The sequence below is a fragment of the Chiloscyllium plagiosum genome, unplaced genomic scaffold (genome assembly GCF_037043375.1).
Source record: "Chiloscyllium plagiosum isolate Xiang-an unplaced genomic scaffold, Cpla_swu_hap1 HiC_scaffold_40, whole genome shotgun sequence".
In the NCBI taxonomy this organism is placed as follows: Eukaryota; Metazoa; Chordata; class Chondrichthyes; order Orectolobiformes; family Hemiscylliidae; genus Chiloscyllium; species Chiloscyllium plagiosum.
This window is the reverse complement of record NW_028270178.1, coordinates 37,848,434-37,865,805: the sequence shown is the minus strand read 5'-3', so window position 1 is coordinate 37,865,805 and position 17,372 is coordinate 37,848,434.

Here is a 17,372-nt window from a genome sequence, read left to right as displayed (position 1 = left end):
TGAAAAATGAAGAAGTGCTGGGAGGAGTACAGGACACAAATTCAGCTCCACACAGACAATTTGACCTTGCTAACGATGTAGCTGCCTCCTGTGGTTGAAAACCTAGTGGAAAATCAGGCAACTGAAGTCTTACAGGAGGCATATCCTGGGAAATTTCCTCACTGTGTGGTAACGAGGTCTCAAAGTCACCAGTTGAAAAAGGAGCAGAAATCAAAGAATACAGTAAAGAAAGTTGAAGTAGGATTAGCAGAGATCATGGCTAATCAAAGGTTTGAGACAAAACAGGAAGAGATGGAGGACAAGGTGGATATCTTTAGCTCAGAGAAATTAACTGAGTTACAACAGAAAGATGAAAAACTGAAGCAATTGCATGCACTGAAGAAGAATCTGAGTGTATCCCTAGATTTTAGTTTATTAACAATGATGTCTTCATGAGGAAATGGAGACCGTAACATATTCAGGCTGATGAGAAATGGCGAGACATTCATCAAGGCATATTACCAGTGGGATTTAGAAAGTAGGTGTTTCGTGAAGCTCATGAACTCCCAGTGTCAGGTCATTCAGGAATAAGAAAAACTCAAACTAAAATACAAAAACATTTTTACTCGCCAGGACTGCACAAGAATTTTGCCAAACATGTCATACGTGTCAGGTAATTGGAACACCGCAGGCAGTTATAAAACTCGCATATTTAATACCCATTCCTGCATTTGAGGAACATTTTACAAGAGTCTTAGTTGACTGCATAGGACACCTACATGAAACAAAAAATGGAAGTCAGTATTTTTTAACAACTGTGGCTTGTCAACCAGAGGCCATTGCATTACACAATAGCACAGCTACAAGAAAAGTCCCTCAATGTGTTTGACTAACCACAGACTACCCACAGAGATACAATAAGGTCAAGGGTCAAACTTTGCATCAAAATTATTCAAGGAATTCATGGCCAGCTTAGGAATAAAACAATCCAAATGCACAGCACACCATCCAGAATCGCAGGGAGTGCTAGAAAGGTGGCATCAGACATTAATGACCATGTTAAGGGCTCACAGTTTGCATAAAGACTTGTAGCTCAAGTGCTGATTGTTAAGGCTTCAGTTGCGCATTGAGTGAGGAAGTTGATTTGCAGATGTTTCGTCCCCATGTTGCTGTTGTACTTTAGGATCCATGTGTGTGGTTTTTCTGTACACTTCTGTTGGACAATTCCCGTTCTGCCTTCTTTCTACCATCACATTGATTGTTGGTTTCCGTCTCTCTTGTAAGGTTGATCCCTGTGAGCATGGTGTTGATAATCCGATGTGTGTTTTGAAAATCTGTCCTTTTAATTATTGCAGATTTGTCGTCCACGTATCTGATCCAAACTTTGGGTAGCATTTGTGGGAGGGCTGTTTGTCCTAGTCTTTGCATCACTGCGTCTGCTATGAGTTCTTAGATGGGTGAGCCCATAGGCATCCGTTGGATTCGTTCAAAGATTTGGCTGTTGAATACGGAGTATGTCGTCAAGCACAGGTCCAATAGTTTGGTTATGCAGTCCTTGTTGATTGGTTTCCAGCTGTGTTGTCTGGTCTGTTTTATCAGGAGGTTGGCTATTGTCACTTTGCCTAACATTTCGTCAATTCAGGCAACTACGTCGAATGAGAGCATTGCTTCCTCTTTGTCTATGTTTAAGTTTCTGATGTTGTCTCGGAATTCCTGTGATAATTGGAATAAGTGTTTGGATCCGCTGATAAGGTGTTTAAGTTTTTGTTCAAGTTCTTTTGCAAGTTTATGTGACAGAGTTCCTAGAATTGGCACAAAAGGTCGAAGTGGTATATCTGGTTTGCGTGCCTTAGATAATCATAAAATTATGGGGGGCTGGTGCCTTCGGTTTACATCTTTTGTCGGTCTGTATTGGTTATAAGTCCATTTTTGCGTACGTTCCAAAATATCTTGTTTATTCCATTGGCTGGGTCTGGCGTGGGTCGCACTACCTCTGTTGAATTCGTGTCAGTATCTGCATGTAGTTTCTGTGCTTTTTGAACAAATTCTGTGTTGTTCACGAATACTGTTATTCTACCTTTATCTGCTGGTGCAATGGTAGCGTTCTTGTACTTTTTGCATGTTTTTAGGCCTTCCCTCTCTTTTTTTGTGTTGTCATTATGTACAGAACATCGAATATAGAACGGTACAGAACAGTATCGGCTCTTCGACTCTCGATTGACTTTTTATCCTACTCTAGATTAAACCAATCTACATACCCGACACTTTACTATCATCGTCATGCCTATCCAAGAGTCTCCTAAATGTCCCTAATTTATCTGACTATCGCTGGCAGTGCATTCCACGCACCCACTACACTCTATGGAAACAAGCTCCCTCTGAGTGTGTGGAGTATAGTGGGGACACCTGTAGTGTGACATGAATCCCAGGTCCCAGTTGAGGCGATCGTCATGGTTACTGAACTTGGCTATCTACCACTCTGCATTGTTGCATATCGTGAAGTCCGCCTTGGAGGACAGTCATCTGCAGATCCGAGACCAAATGTCCCTGACCACTGAAGTGTTTTCTGACTGCGAGGGAAATGCCTGTGCGGTGTCCATTCATCCATTGCCATAGCGTCTGCTTGGTCTCGCCAATGTACCATGTACATCAAACTCATGCACACACTCGACAAAGCACGCACACAAGCAAACACAAATGACCAGCGCTCTGAAAGCTGGTACTTCCAAATAAACCTGTTGGACTATAAGCTGGTGTTATGCGATTTTTAACTTTTACTTTGTTAATAAGCATACAATGGGTTCTGAACGCTTGTTTTGTGGCCTCGGTTCATCCATTGGTTCTGCGTGTACATTCTGGTGCAGATAGGAAGGGTCCATGTGGTTGTCATTGTTGTCCCTCAACTAGTACAGTGTTTTTCTGCATCTGTGAACACTCTGCTGGACGTGTTGCTTATAGAGTTATCTTTCACGCTGTCGGTTTTCCTGTTGTTTAGTTTCGTCACTTTGGATTATGGTGTGGTTACTTTTTTTGTTTGTGGTTCTGTTCTGTCCGATTGTAATGGCCTGTTCGATTCTGTCAGTCCACTTCTGAATGTTCGCTTTTGAAATTAATGGTTTTTGGCGCGCGATTTCTTTTCTGTGCCTGTGTAATCTGCTGTGAGCATCAGTAATCTTAACCTGGATCGTCCTGAGACCGTTTTGTCTGGCTGTTTTGCTGGCTTGTGTATTTTTGATTGATGGTCTGTATCTGACGCAAGGTAGCAGTATTTGATTCATTTGGCATCCATATAGGAATCGGAGTTGTTTGTAGGTAGCACTTAGGCAGTTAGATCAGGATTCCCATTTTCTTACTTGTCTTAGTATGTCTTGGTGTTCAAGGTTTGTGTAAAGATTTGTAGCTCAGCTGCAGATTGTCATTGTTCTGTGTATGTTCACAAAGCTGGGAAGTTGACTTGCAAATGTTACGCCTCCTTTGTAGGTGATATCCTCAGAGCTTTGGAACTTGTTGTGTAGAATTGCTTTCCTGCTTAATTTATAATTTACTTGTTCTCATTCGTGCTGCTGCTGGTTGCTGATTCTGGTTATGGGTTGCAGTAGTCGGTACGCTGGTTCTCGGTCAATGTGTTTATTGATGGAGTCCATGGATGAGTGCCATGCCTCTAGAAATTCACTGTCTGTCCTCTGTTTGTCTTGACCTATTAACGTTGGTCTGTCCCAGTCGGATTTTTGGTCATTGTCATCCGGGCACAACTTGTGGCGTTTAGTGGCTAGTTGGTATTCATGGATGCGAAAGCCAGTTGCCTTCGTGTTTGTCCTATCTAGTGCTTCATGCAATCCCTGCATGGAATCTTGTACACCATGTTTGTCTTCTACATGATGGGCATTTGGACCTTTCTTTTCGTGGGTTGTCGTCTGAGTGTGGCTATTGGATTACTGGATGTTATGAATCCGAGTGGTTGGAGAAGTCTGACTGTTAGTTCTGAGATGTGCTTTATTTCAGTTAGCATGACTAGTGCTTTAGGTCATGGCATGTCCTCATCACATTGTTTGTCTGCCAGGAATCTAAAGATAAAGTCGCGGGATTATACATTCTTTGCAAATACTTTGTAAATATATTCATCTTCTCTTCGCAGGACAGGAGTGCTGCAGTATGTTCAAGTCCTTTTGATAAGGGTCCTAGTGCGGCTTCTTTTCTATGTGTTCAGCTGGCTGCTGTTGTAGTTCAGGATATGCTCTTTGTGTGTAACTTTTCTCTACACATCTGTTGTGCATTCACCATTGTGTGCTGCTTACAATCACATCCAGAAACGAGCCCTATCTAATTTTTGAGACGAGAAGACTAACAGATACCTGTGCACATGATGTTGGTAATCCGGTGTGTGTTAACTCGCTGTGCCATGAGCTATCGAGGTGAGGAGTAGGGATGATAGTGGAGTAGCGCAGGTGAGATGGACTTCAGATTGGTTTCACAGTTAAGCACAACATCGAGGGCCGAAGGGCCTGGACTGCGCTGTAATGTTCTACGTTCTATCCTTTGCAACACGTTGGCAGGTAGATGCAGTCACACGCAAAGACGGCCATCAGGATGAGGGTGGTGTTGGGAATGGTCGTTCTCCCCCCAACCCCCACCCCCACTTGCTTAGAGCTTTGTACATGGTATCCCTGTGGACACAGTCTATCTTAAATCTTTAGATAAAATGGAAGATTATTCGGGTGACTGCAGCAGTGCGGGTTCTGATCTACGGCATATATAACAACAGAGAGAGTGCCTTCACCTGATTACCAGATTTTTACCTGCAATGGAGAGGAATCAATGCTCCCAAAATCCTAGTTTCTGCTTCCTCTTTGCAATGTATTCCTACTAAATGTCTGTGCATTACCCAGCCCTTCCGCACCATATTCCCAGCATATACCTCTGACCCGAATGTTCAACTCTTCTCTGGCTACAGAGGAGGTGTCAGAAGATTGCAGGACAGTTGATGTGTTTCAACTGTGGTAGGGATAAACCAGGAATAAGAGACCAGCGAGTGCCACGTCAGTGTAAGGAAACTGTTGCAGAACATTCCATAGGAGAGAAGTAATCTCTATTTAAAGAAATGGGGTTTGATCATAGAGTCCCGACAGCGAGGAAACACACCATTTGGCCCAACAAGTCCACATCGACGCTCCAAACTGTATTGCACCCAGACCCATTTCCCTACCCGCCATTTCCCCTGACTAATGCACCTAGCCTACATGTCCCTGACCACTTTGGGCAACTTAACATGGCCAATTCACATCTTCAAATCGTGGGAGCAAATCAGAACACCTGGAAGAAACCTATGCAGACACAGGGAGAATGTGCAAACTCCACACATTCAGTCATCGACCCTGGAATCGAACCCAGGTCCCTGTTAGGTGTGAGGCAGCAGGGCTAACCACTGAGCCACCATACTGCCATGGAGAGTCAGCATGGCTTTGTTAGAGGGAGAACATGAACGTCTTCCAAAGAAGTGACCCGGTCCACAGATGAGGTTTGGGCAATTAAAGACTTCGAAATGGTTCACATGGAAGAGCAATAATGAAGGTAAAAGCACATAGAATCCAGAGAAAACTGGCAAGTTGGTTCCAAAATTGGCCTAGTCACAAGGGTGTTGATAGAAGGTTGTTCGTGAAATTGGGTGCTAGTGTCCAGTGCGTCCATAGGGATTAGTGCTGGGTCCGTTATTGTTTGTGAAAGTCATAAATAAAGTGGATATGTCTGTGTGTATCTGTGCATATATGTGTGTGCCTGTGTTTATGGTGTGTTTGGGGAAATTTGAGAATGTTAATAAGTTTCCACAAGACACAAAGTTTGGCCAATAGTTGTCAGTGAGGTAAAAGGTCTTAGTTTACAGGAAGACCCATTGGTCAAATTGGTAAATCCACGGCAGATGAAATTTAACTTCAAAAAGTGTGAGGTGCAGCACTTTGGAACAAGGAAGCACTCAATGAATAGTAGCACATTAGGAAGTTCAGAGGCGTGGAGAGGTCTTAAGGTGCTTGGTGACAGACCCTTCCAGGCAGTTGGACAGGTTAATAGGGTAGTTAAGATGTGCAGTCATTTCTTCAATAATGCAATGGTTGCATTCTTGTGCGACCCTCAGCTACATAAAAATTGCGCAATAAAAATATCACTTAAAGTGTTGGTGATGTAATCATATTATCTCCAGCACACATTTTACAAATTCACATTTTAGAAACAGCATTCCCTATTCATCCATCACATTACAGCCATGTTCCGTTAATGGGAGTTGCATAATAGCAGAACTGGCTGTATAGGACATGTGGCTTTCCCACCCTCGGTATAGATTGTGAGAAGTTGGAGGTGTACAGGACTTTTGTTCAGCAGTAGTTGGAGTGTTGTGTGCAGTTCTGGTCACTACACAAAGGGAGGATGGAATTGCACTGGATGGAGTGGATAGGAAATTCACCAGAATCTTTTTGGGCTGTAGCAATTTAGCTGGAAAGAGTTAGGCTGGATAAGCTCATGGTTACTTTCTTGAGAGCATAGATTGGAGGATTATGGCGAAGATTGGCACAGTTTAGAGAAAACTGTTGTTTCCTTTAGTTGCAGGGTCAATAACAAAGTGGCATAATTTTCAGATGAAATGTAGGAGGTTTGCAGGGACATGTGGAATATCTTCTCATTCAGAGGATGGTAGGTGCCTGCAGTATACTTCACGGGAGGGTTAGGGTGAGTTGAAGCAGGAAGCTTCGCAATCTTTAAAATGTACGTGGATGAGCACTTGAAATGTCAGTAGGTGTCATGTGCTAGAATGAGGACGAATGTAGATATAGCATTATTTTGGCGATGGAGCTTCTACTGTCCTGTCTGATTCGGTCTTTCTGTGATGCTGAAGTTAAGGCTCTAACTGAATTTCTTCTGTTTGTCTTTCTTTTGAGATGCTAAACAGTGTAATTTCCAGCTTTTTTTCTGCTCAGTGTCAGTTTCAGGTTCTGTATCACAGTCCTCATTCACAGATAGAATTGTCCAAATGTGCTGTAAAACTGAATTAACAAGGAAAACAGTTGGATAACAGTGTGCAGTAGAACAGCTCTCAAGGAGCTTGACAACATGAGGTACTGACTGACTGAGTAACCTCAGCAAACTGAAGGGCTTCACTGAAAAAGAATATCAGAAGATATTTAGATATTGATGGGACAGATAGTGAGTGAAATCATGCAAGTCTTATTGTTTGAAGATAAATTGCAGTTAACATCTGAGACCAAAGAGGACCAGATTAACCCAGTCTTTGGGGTATTCAGTTTCAGATATAAATCTCAATGATATCACGTCATTAAAATAGACCTGTTGTCGTGACCTGTTTGTTCAAAGTGTTACAAAGAAATTATTATGCAATCATATTTTCCAGTAGGGATACAACACAATATAAATTAATGTGTCTGGAACTGTCTCATCTCTAGTTCTGAGATAATTCTCCCATTCCAAGAGATTGCTAGCGAGAGCTTCTTTCACAAACAACACGATGTATCTTCTAAGGAAAATGATTTTAAAAGTATACTACAGTATCCTTGCCATTGTTGGCATTCCTGGTAAGTCTTGTAATTACTGAAGTTGTACAAAACTACATTTCCTCTCTGATAATTATTTATTTTCCATTTAACAAGGCAAATCCCAATAGCAGGCAGTAGTTTTCTCACCTACTGAGTTTAAACCGAATAGTTTTGCAATTTGGAGGGTCCTCAGTAATATGCAGCATTGTGTGTTTGTCTATACTGTACGGAATGGGTTTGCCCTGAAGCCACATTGATGGGGTTTGGCTGAGCACCGCCCCTGGCTGGTCTAGAAAGTGTTTAGCAAGACGTCTCTCTGTCTGTGGGAGTTCAAAGCCTGCTATCGGTCAGATGGGTTTTGTAACAACCCACCTCTTAGTGACACTTGGCGTTTCCCATTTCTTGATATGACGGGAATTTGTTGGTTCTTGCCTCTGTTCAAAATTGTCACACATAGCACAGATACAATGGGGGCAGTAGGTAGGTTTAGCAGCGCAAGAAAAGTGAGGAACTGTATAGATAGCTTTGAACATGCTGTGTGCTTTTGTCAATCAGTGGATGTGTTGGGACATGATGTTTGTGAGGACAGATTGTTGAGAGGAGTGTTGAGCACAGATTCCAACTATGATGCATATTGTTTAATTATTTCATTGTCAACAAGGGCATGTGAGTTGTGCCATTTGTAAAATGATGCTCAGTGATGTGGTACGGAGTCCTTTGTTCAACAGATGTTTCCCTCTGTGCACTTTGTTGCTGAAATCCTGAACGCATACGATTTCTGTAAAATTCCTCCCTCTTGCGTTCATTAGGACTATTATTCAGTCTTTGGCTATCAAATTAAATATTGAATTATTCGAACTGTTCTTATTATTAGTGGTATTTTGTTTTACTGACAGTTTGATGATGAACACCATGGATATGTTTTTAAACTGATTCATTCTGATATCGAGGTGTTATACCATGGACTGCAGTATTCTGTAAACTTTGAAAAATCTTTGTTATTGTATCTGACCCAGAGGGCTCAGAATGATGGAGATTGGTGGGAGAACAGCTGATGGAGTTTAGCTAGTTTGGGGGGTGACTGATGCATGATTTAGGATATTTGTTGCAAAAGCAGAACTTGCAGGAAAAGCTCAGCAGGTGTGGCAGCATCTGCAAAGAGAAATCAGAGATACTATTTCTGTTCCAGCAACGCTTCCTCAGAACTCTCACCAGACCCGAAACATTAACACTGATTTCTCTTCACAGATGCTGCCACACTTATGGAGCTTTTCCAGCAACTTCAGGTTTTGTTTCTGTTTTAGAGCATTGACGGTTCTTTTGGTTCGTATTTCGGATGTTTTATGTTGCTGTGCTGCTGAGGCTCCAACCATGATCAAGAACATCGGGCCATGGGGAGTTGAAAAAAATAGAAATTGCTGGAAAAGTTCAGCAAATTTGGTAACATCTATAGAAAACAACCAGGGTTATGTTTTGGTTGCGTAACCCTTCCTCAGAACATAGAATATAGAACATTTCAGCGCAGTACAGATCCTTCAGCCCTCGATGTTGCACCAACCTGGGAACCAATCTGAAGCCTATCTATCCCTTACTATTCCATTATCACCCATATGTTTATCCAATGATCATTTAAATGCCCTTAAAGTTGGTGAATCTACTACTGTTATAGGTAGTGCGTTCCATACCGCTACTACTCGCTGAGTAAAGAAACTACCTCTGACATCTGTCCAATATTTATCACCCCTCAATTTAAAGCTGTGCCCCCTCGTGCTAGCCATCACTGTTCGAAGAAAACGGTTCTCATTGTCCACCCTATCTAACCCTCTGATTATCTTATATGTCCCAATTAAGTCACCTGTCAACGTTCTTATCTCTAACGAAAACAGCCTCAAGTCCCTCAGCCTTTTCTCTTCAGATCTTCACTCTGTACCAGGCAACATTCTAGTAAATCTCCTTTTAACCCTTTCCAAAGCTTCCACATCCTTCTGATAGTGCAGTGACCTAAACTGAACGCAATACTCCAAATACATCTGCACGAGAGTTTTGTATGGCTGCAGCATGACTTCATGGCTCCGAAACTCAATCCATCTACCAATAAAAGCTAACACACCGTATGCCTTCTTAACAAACTTATCAACATAGATTTCAGGGATCGGTGTCCATGGACACTGAGACCTCTCTGCTCATTCACACTACCAAGAATCTTACGATTAGCCCAGTACTCTTTATTCCTGTTACTCCTTCTAAAGTTAATCATCTCACACTTTACCGCATTAACACTGATTTCTCTTCGCAGATGCATTTTCCACCATTTTCCACCCCTCAGCCCAGCTCTGCAGCTTACCTATATTCCTCTGTAACCTACAACATCCTTCAGCACTATCTACAACTCCACCAACTTTAATGTCATCAGCAAATTTACTAACCGATTTTTCTACGCTCTCATCCAGGTCATTTATAAAATCACAAACAGCAGTGGCCCCAAAAGTGATCCATGTGGTACACCGCTAGTAATTGAATTCCAGGATGAATATTTCCCAACAAACTCCATCCAATGTCTTATTTCAGCTAACCAATGTCTGATCCAAAATGCTAAATCACCCTCACTCCCATCCCCCCATATTTTCTGCTGAATCCAACCATGAAAAACCTTATCATACGCCTTACTGAAATCCATATACACCACATGAACCGCTTTTCCCATAACCATCTGTTTGGTCACCATCTCAAAGAACTCATTAAGGTTTGTGAGGCGAGACCTAACCTTCACAAAACCGTGTTGACTATGCCTGACCAACTTATACATCTCTAGATGATTATAAATCCTCTCTCTTATAACCTTTTCCAACAATTTACCCACAACTGAAGCAAAGCTCTCTGCTCTATAATTGCCACTGATGTCCCTCCTTCCCTTCTTGAACAAGGAGACATTTGCTATCCTCCAGTCTTCTGACACTATTCCAGTAGAAACTTACAATATGAAGATCAAACCCAAACGTTCTGAAGTCTCCTCCCTGGCTTCTCCTTGAATACTAGGATAAATCCCATCTGGCCCAGGGGACTTATTTATTTTCAACCCCAAGAGAGAAAATGCTGGAAAATCTCAGCAGGTCTGGCAGCATCTGTAAGAAGAGAAAAGAGCTGATGTTTCGAATCTAACTGACCCTTTGTCAAAGCTTTTATCTATTTTCACACTTTCCAGAATTCTAACACCTCCTCCTTGTGAACCACAGGCCAATCTAGTCTCGTCGCTAGTATCTCAGTTTTCTCCCCGACAACATTATCATTCTCTAGTGTGAATACTGACAAAAAAAAATTCATTTAGCCCTTCCCCAGTCTCCTTGGACCCCATACACAACTTCCCACGACTGTTCTTGTTTGACCACTAATTTTTCTCTCGTCATTCTTTATTCCTGATATACCTATAGAATGCTTTAGGGTTTTTCTTGATCCTATTCGCCAACGACTTCTCATGTCCCAAACTGACTCTTCTTAGCTCTCTCTTTACGTTTTTCCTGGCTAACTTGTAACTCTCAAGCACCCTAACAGAGCCTTCATGTCTCATCCTAACATAAGCCTTATTTCTCCTCTTGACAAGGGATTCAACTCCTTTAGTAAACCATGGTACCCTCACTTGACCACTTCCTCCCTGCCTGACATACGAAGTGAAAGTCAGCCTTGCTGTTGTGCTCTCTAGTTCATGTGATGGTTACCATTGAGGGACTCCGTGAGATGGATATGGTATCAGAGTGACCACATGATTCATAGTCCAGCAGCAGTGCACTACTAAAACAAAATGAATTATCAATCAACTCACATTTACATGAGACTCTTTGTCTCATGACTTGGAAGTTCATTGCTCTGAATGTCTTACAAATGTCTGTCCAAACAATGGTTGTGATTTACACCACAGAGACAGATTTATATAGATATATAAATTCCAACAGTTATAATGTGACTTGCTGTAGATACATTGATGCAGTTCAAGATCGTCATTGGCACTTTGAGCCAATATTTCTCTTCGAATTCTTGTCCCATCTTCCTTGCAGTCTGAATGACGGGACAGTGGTGGTGAGTGGGAATGCCTTTTTGGGAAGTTGTTCATGACTAGACCCTGTGCTGGATTGGGGGTGGCCAATCAGGGAGCTGACCCCACACAGGACAGCTCAGTGTGTTCAGCTCCTTCTGCTTGGATGACGGTTCTGAGGAAGGATCTCTCGACCCAAATCATGAACTCTACTTTCTTTCCACAGATGCTGCCAGACCTGCTGAGCTTTTCCAGCAATTTCTGTTTCCGTTTCGGATTTACAGCATCCATAGTTCTTACAGTTTTTATTTGAGATTTTTCATGCTGTTCAAATTACTGTGTCAAGGTGAGGTCATTTATTGGAGGTCAGATTTAGGTGCTGAGTAATCCCAGACTGTTTTGTGGCTATTGAGGGATGGAATGTGTGTTGGGAGTGGGGTTAAGGTAGTATTGATGTGACATGTTGTTGCCAGCCAGCCCTTGGGAGTTTATCAATGTTTGCAGTGATGATAATACTGAGCTGAACATTCCACCCAGTACATTGTAAATGTGTGGTCTGTTGCTGGCTGGGGCATAGCTGGCACAGCGTGTTTCATATCAAGTGAGTAATGTAGTCGATCAAACTCTTTGATGCAATGGCAACCTGTTTCTTCAATTTCAAAATTGTCCACTTGAAGGAAATGCTATTGATAGAGTGCTGCGTGGCAGGATATCGAACAAATTCCATTTGGTAGCAGATAAGACTTTATAACATTTAATGGACATGCAACAAGATCTGGACAATATCATATGATCACAACAATACATATAGAGGCCATTCAGCCTACTAGGTCTGCGCTGACCCTCAGAGCATCCCACCCACATGCTCCACCCTAATGCTGTAATCCCACAGCTACCATGGCTAGTCCACATCGCCTGTACAAATTTAGAGTTTGGGAAGAAATTGGAGCATCAGCTGAAACCCATCTCAGTTATGGGCAGCATGTGCAAACTCCACACAGACAGTACCCGTAGGCTGGATTCGAACCCAGGTCCCTGGTGCTGTGAGGCAGAAATGTTAAGCACTGTGCCAACAGAGGTGCTTGGTATGGCAAGTAATAATTGTGCCACACAAATGACATGCAATGACATCTACAATAAGAGACAATCCAATGTCCTCCACTTGACATTCGGGTATTAATATTACTATATCTGAATCACTCATTATCAACATCTTGGAGGTTACCGTTGACCAGAAAAAACATAATGAAAAGGATTGATGAGGGCAGAGTGATGAACAAGACTCTATATGGTCTTCAGTAAGGTTTTCAACGAAGTTTCCTCATGGTAGACTGGTCAGCAAGGTTAGACCTCATGGAATACAGGGAGAACTAGCCATTTGAATGCAAAATGGGGTTGAAGCTGGGGACAGAGTGTAGTGTTGGAGGGTTTTTAAACTGGAGGGCTGTAACCAGTGGTGTGCCACCAGGCTCAATGCTGGGTCTACTAATTTTATCATTTATTTAAATTATTTGGATGTGAAACTCAGGAGGATGGTTTGTAAGTTTGTAGAAGACACCAAGCTTAGACGTGCAGTAGACAGCGCAGAAGGTTACCTCAGACTACAACGGGGCCTTTATCAGATGGGCTGATGGGTTGAGGAGTGGCAGATGGGGTTTAATTTAGATAAATTTGAGGTGCGAAATTTTGGTCTGGCAAATCAGGGCAGGACTTGTACACTTAATGGGAAGGTCCTGGGGAGTGTTGCCAAAGAGACCTTGGAGTGCATGTGCATAGTTCCTTAAAAGTGGAGTCGCAGATAGAGAAGAGAATGAAGAAGCATTTGCTACGCTTGCCTTTATTGGTCAGAACATTGAGTACAAGGGTTGGGAGCCATATTTCGGGTGTACAAGACATTGGTTTTGCCAGTTTGGAAAGCTGTATTTAATTCTTGTCTCACTGATTTAGGAAAAATATTCTTAAACTTGAAATGGTTGAGACAAGATTTACAAGGATGTTGTCAGAATTGGAAGGTTTGAAGCTATAGGGAGAGGTTCAGTAAGTTTGGACTGTTTTCTCGGGACCATCAAGGCTGAGGGGTGAATTTATAGAGGTTTCTAAAATCATGAGGGACATGGATATGTTGCAAAGTCAAGGTTATTACCCTAGGCTAGAGAGTCCAAAACTAGAGGGCATAGAGTCTTAGAGTCATAGAGATGTAGAGCATGGAAACAGATCCCTCAGTCCAACTTGTCCATGACGACCAGATATCCCAACCCAATCTAGTCCCACCTGCCAGCACCCGGCCCATATCCCTCCAAACCCTTCCTATTCATATACCCATCCAAATGCCTTTTAAATGTTGCAATTGCACCAGTCTCCACCACTTCCTCTGGCAGCACGAACCACCCTCTGCGAGAAAAAGTTGCCCCTTAGGTCCTTTTTATATCTTTTCCCTCTCACCCTAAACCTATGCCCTCTAGTTCTGGACTCCACGACCCCAGGGAAAAGACTTTGTCTATTTATCATATCCATGCCCTCATAATTTTGAAAACCTCTATAAGGTCACCCCTCAGCCTCCGGCGCTCCACGGAAAACAGCCCCAGCCTGTTCAATCTCTCTCCATAGCTCAAATCCTCCAACCCTACCAACATCCTTGAAAATCTTTTCTGAACCCTTTCAAGTTTCACAGCATCTTTCTGATAGGAAAGAGATAGGTTTAAGGTGAGAAGGGAAAGGCGTAAAAGAAACCTAGGGGGCAACGTTTTCACACAGAGGGTGATGCGTGCATGGAATAAGTCACCAGAGGAAGTAGTGGAGGATGGTACAATTACAACATTTAAAAGGCATTTGGATGGGGATATGAATAACAAGGGTTTAGATGCTGTCAAATTGGTATAGATTAGTTTCGGATGTCTGGTTAGCTGTACTTGGTTTTCTCTCAGTGAATTTCAATAAAGAGTGATGCACACTTCTGTTTGGATGTAGTATATTAAATATAGAAAGGTATGACAAATATATTTTACCTGCAACACAGTGATTCGATTCTGACTGCCTCTGTACACTGCGTGTTACTTATACAACCCACAAATCCCATTTCCAGAACTCTGAAAATTCCCATTCCTTTAGAATGATAATATCAAATATCCTGACTTTGCCTGGGAGTTCAATCTCTGTCACACATTGCCCATTTTTCGTCCCACAGCCTCTGACCTTCCATCACAACCACATTTTAATTCTGAATTGTTTGACTTGAATTTACAGAAGCATTAATTCTACATTCCTCTAATACACACACACACACACACACGCGCACACACACACACATATACACACACATAATATATATGTATCAATCAGATGCTCCTCTTTTTTACAGTTAAAATTTAATTTCTGTAAAGAAATGTTCAGCTCTTAAACATATACATTGTGAACATGAATTCACGATATGGAGTCTTCGAAAGACTGGAGTCAATGAAATCATAACTTTGTTTAGTATCATCCTGGTTACAAGTGAAGATGGTTAAGGTTGTTGGAGATTAACCATTTCATTTGTCATACATCTCAGCAGGAATTCTTCAGTGTTATGTCCACATCACCAAAGCCTATGGCTACCTCAGTGATGTTCTTCCCTCCACCTTCATTTCCGGAGTGCGGACGTTTGCATAATGTTCAGCAACATGTACAACTCCTTCGATAATGGACAGGTCTGTGTCCACGTATAGTGAGATAACATCCAGCTTGGGCTGATAATTGACAAGTAACATTATATTACACCACCTCAAAAAGTGAGATTTCACCAATCGCCCATTGGATTATGATGACATTACCATCAATAGATGCATAACTTTGAACAACCTGAACCAATCATTGACAAGAAAATGACCTGGTCAAGCTAAACAGGCGCTGTGGCCCCCGGAGTATGTCAGACTTCGTAATAAACTACCTACCTATCTGTCCAAACCACAGTCACCATCTAGGAAGTGTAGCTCAGAGCTGAGATTCAATATTTCCCGTATATCTGCCTAATAGCAGCTCCAGCAACATGCATGAAGTTCCACATTGTGCAGTACAAACAGCGGATTAATGAATGTGCCAATCACCACATTCAGGACTGACTCCTTGCTCCAATGCCACTCGTGACCAGCAATGAATACCACCTACAAGATACAGGTGCGCACCAAGCCTTTTTCGACAACACCTCACAAAAACAAGACCCCCAACGCCTAGAAGAACAAGGGCAGCAGATGCAGATAAACGCCATCACATGCCAGTTCCCTTGTAAGCCAGGTTTCACTCTGACTTGGAAATATATTACTTTTCCATCACTGTTGCAGTCTATGCATTCTGGAACTCTACACCGAAATCACAGCGTTTTCCTGAACATGCAGATAATGCAGATGTTCACGAATGCCACTCTCCATCACCTTCGCAAATGCAATTAGAACTGGGCAATGAGTATTGGCCTAGCTACCAAAACTCACTTTCCGTGAGCACCTTTAAAAATAACGAGTATTCCCACATCTGAAAGAAGATATCTCTGAACTTCTGGGATGGGTATTGTCCAAGGGGCTGCACTACATGACAGAGAGCCAGATAAATGTCCAAGGGGAAAGGAGGGGGCTCAGTACTTTTGCCTCGGTTGTCTGTGGTCTATGTGCTGATGTTACCAAATTCAGAAAACTGTGCTGAATTGATCAGAGGATCTCTAATTTTAGAAAGTGGGTCAATTTTGGGAGTCGCACGTTTGTGACAATGAACTTTATGTGAGGATATCCAGTCCTTGGGAGTGGTTGTAAAAAGGGAGCAGTCATCTGTACCAGGGAGTTGGTTGTGGATACGGAGCTCCATTTTCTGTTATTCATTCAATGAATGTTGATGTCACTGGCGAGGCCAAAAATTCCCAGCCAGTCCTATTGCCCAGACGGGAGTCACCAGATTGTTGTGAGTCAGGAGTCACATAAAGGCCAAACTCGGCAAGGATGACAGATTACCTTCTCTAAAGGACATTAATTAATGAGATTTTTTTCACAAGTGACAACTGTTTCATGGTTATCAGTAGAGTCTTAAATACAGATTTTTAAAATAATTCAAAATTCCACCATCTGCCATAGTGGACAACAAACTCAGAATCCCATAACATTACCTAGGTCTCTGAATTAGCAGTCTAGTTTAAGATCATTAGACCAGTCTTTCCCCGACCCTGTAGCATTGGCCTGAATCTAGACAGTCAGCTTCAGATGCCAAGCAATAGTACGAAGTTTGGGATTCCTAGTACAAGCTGTGATATAATGTTTGTGGTCTCCATGGAGTGTGCTGGATACACTAAGTGAATTTCTAACTCCTCTGAATCTGGGAGGAGTTCCCCATTCACATGGAGTGGGCCTAAGAGAGGAAATTAGATGCATGAGCCTGGACATCAGGCAGGAAACTTTGCTTAATCACAGATAAAGTGTGTGATTTCTAAACTGAGAAGTTGCAATGCCCAATGCTGCATGGATTCAGATTTTATTTGGGTGTGGGCTGTGGCTTACGGTGTTGGACTTGTCGGGGTGAGGTCATACCAAATGTTGAAGTTCTTCTGATTGTGGTGGGTATCCAACATAGGAAAGGGTGCTTAGATTCACTGATGAATACTTTCATGACTCAGATTTAAGGATGTGCAATCCTGTACACAAGGATGGATTCAAAATGTTATCCTTTGATTTTCATTTCATATTGTGGAGTGCATCTATTCCCGGTCACTGTAAAGTGATTTAATGACTCATACCGTAGCTCATGTGGTATGGATGTACACTTCCTGCGGGAATCGGTGCTGTGGAAACTTCAAGACAATGCAGGAATTTTGC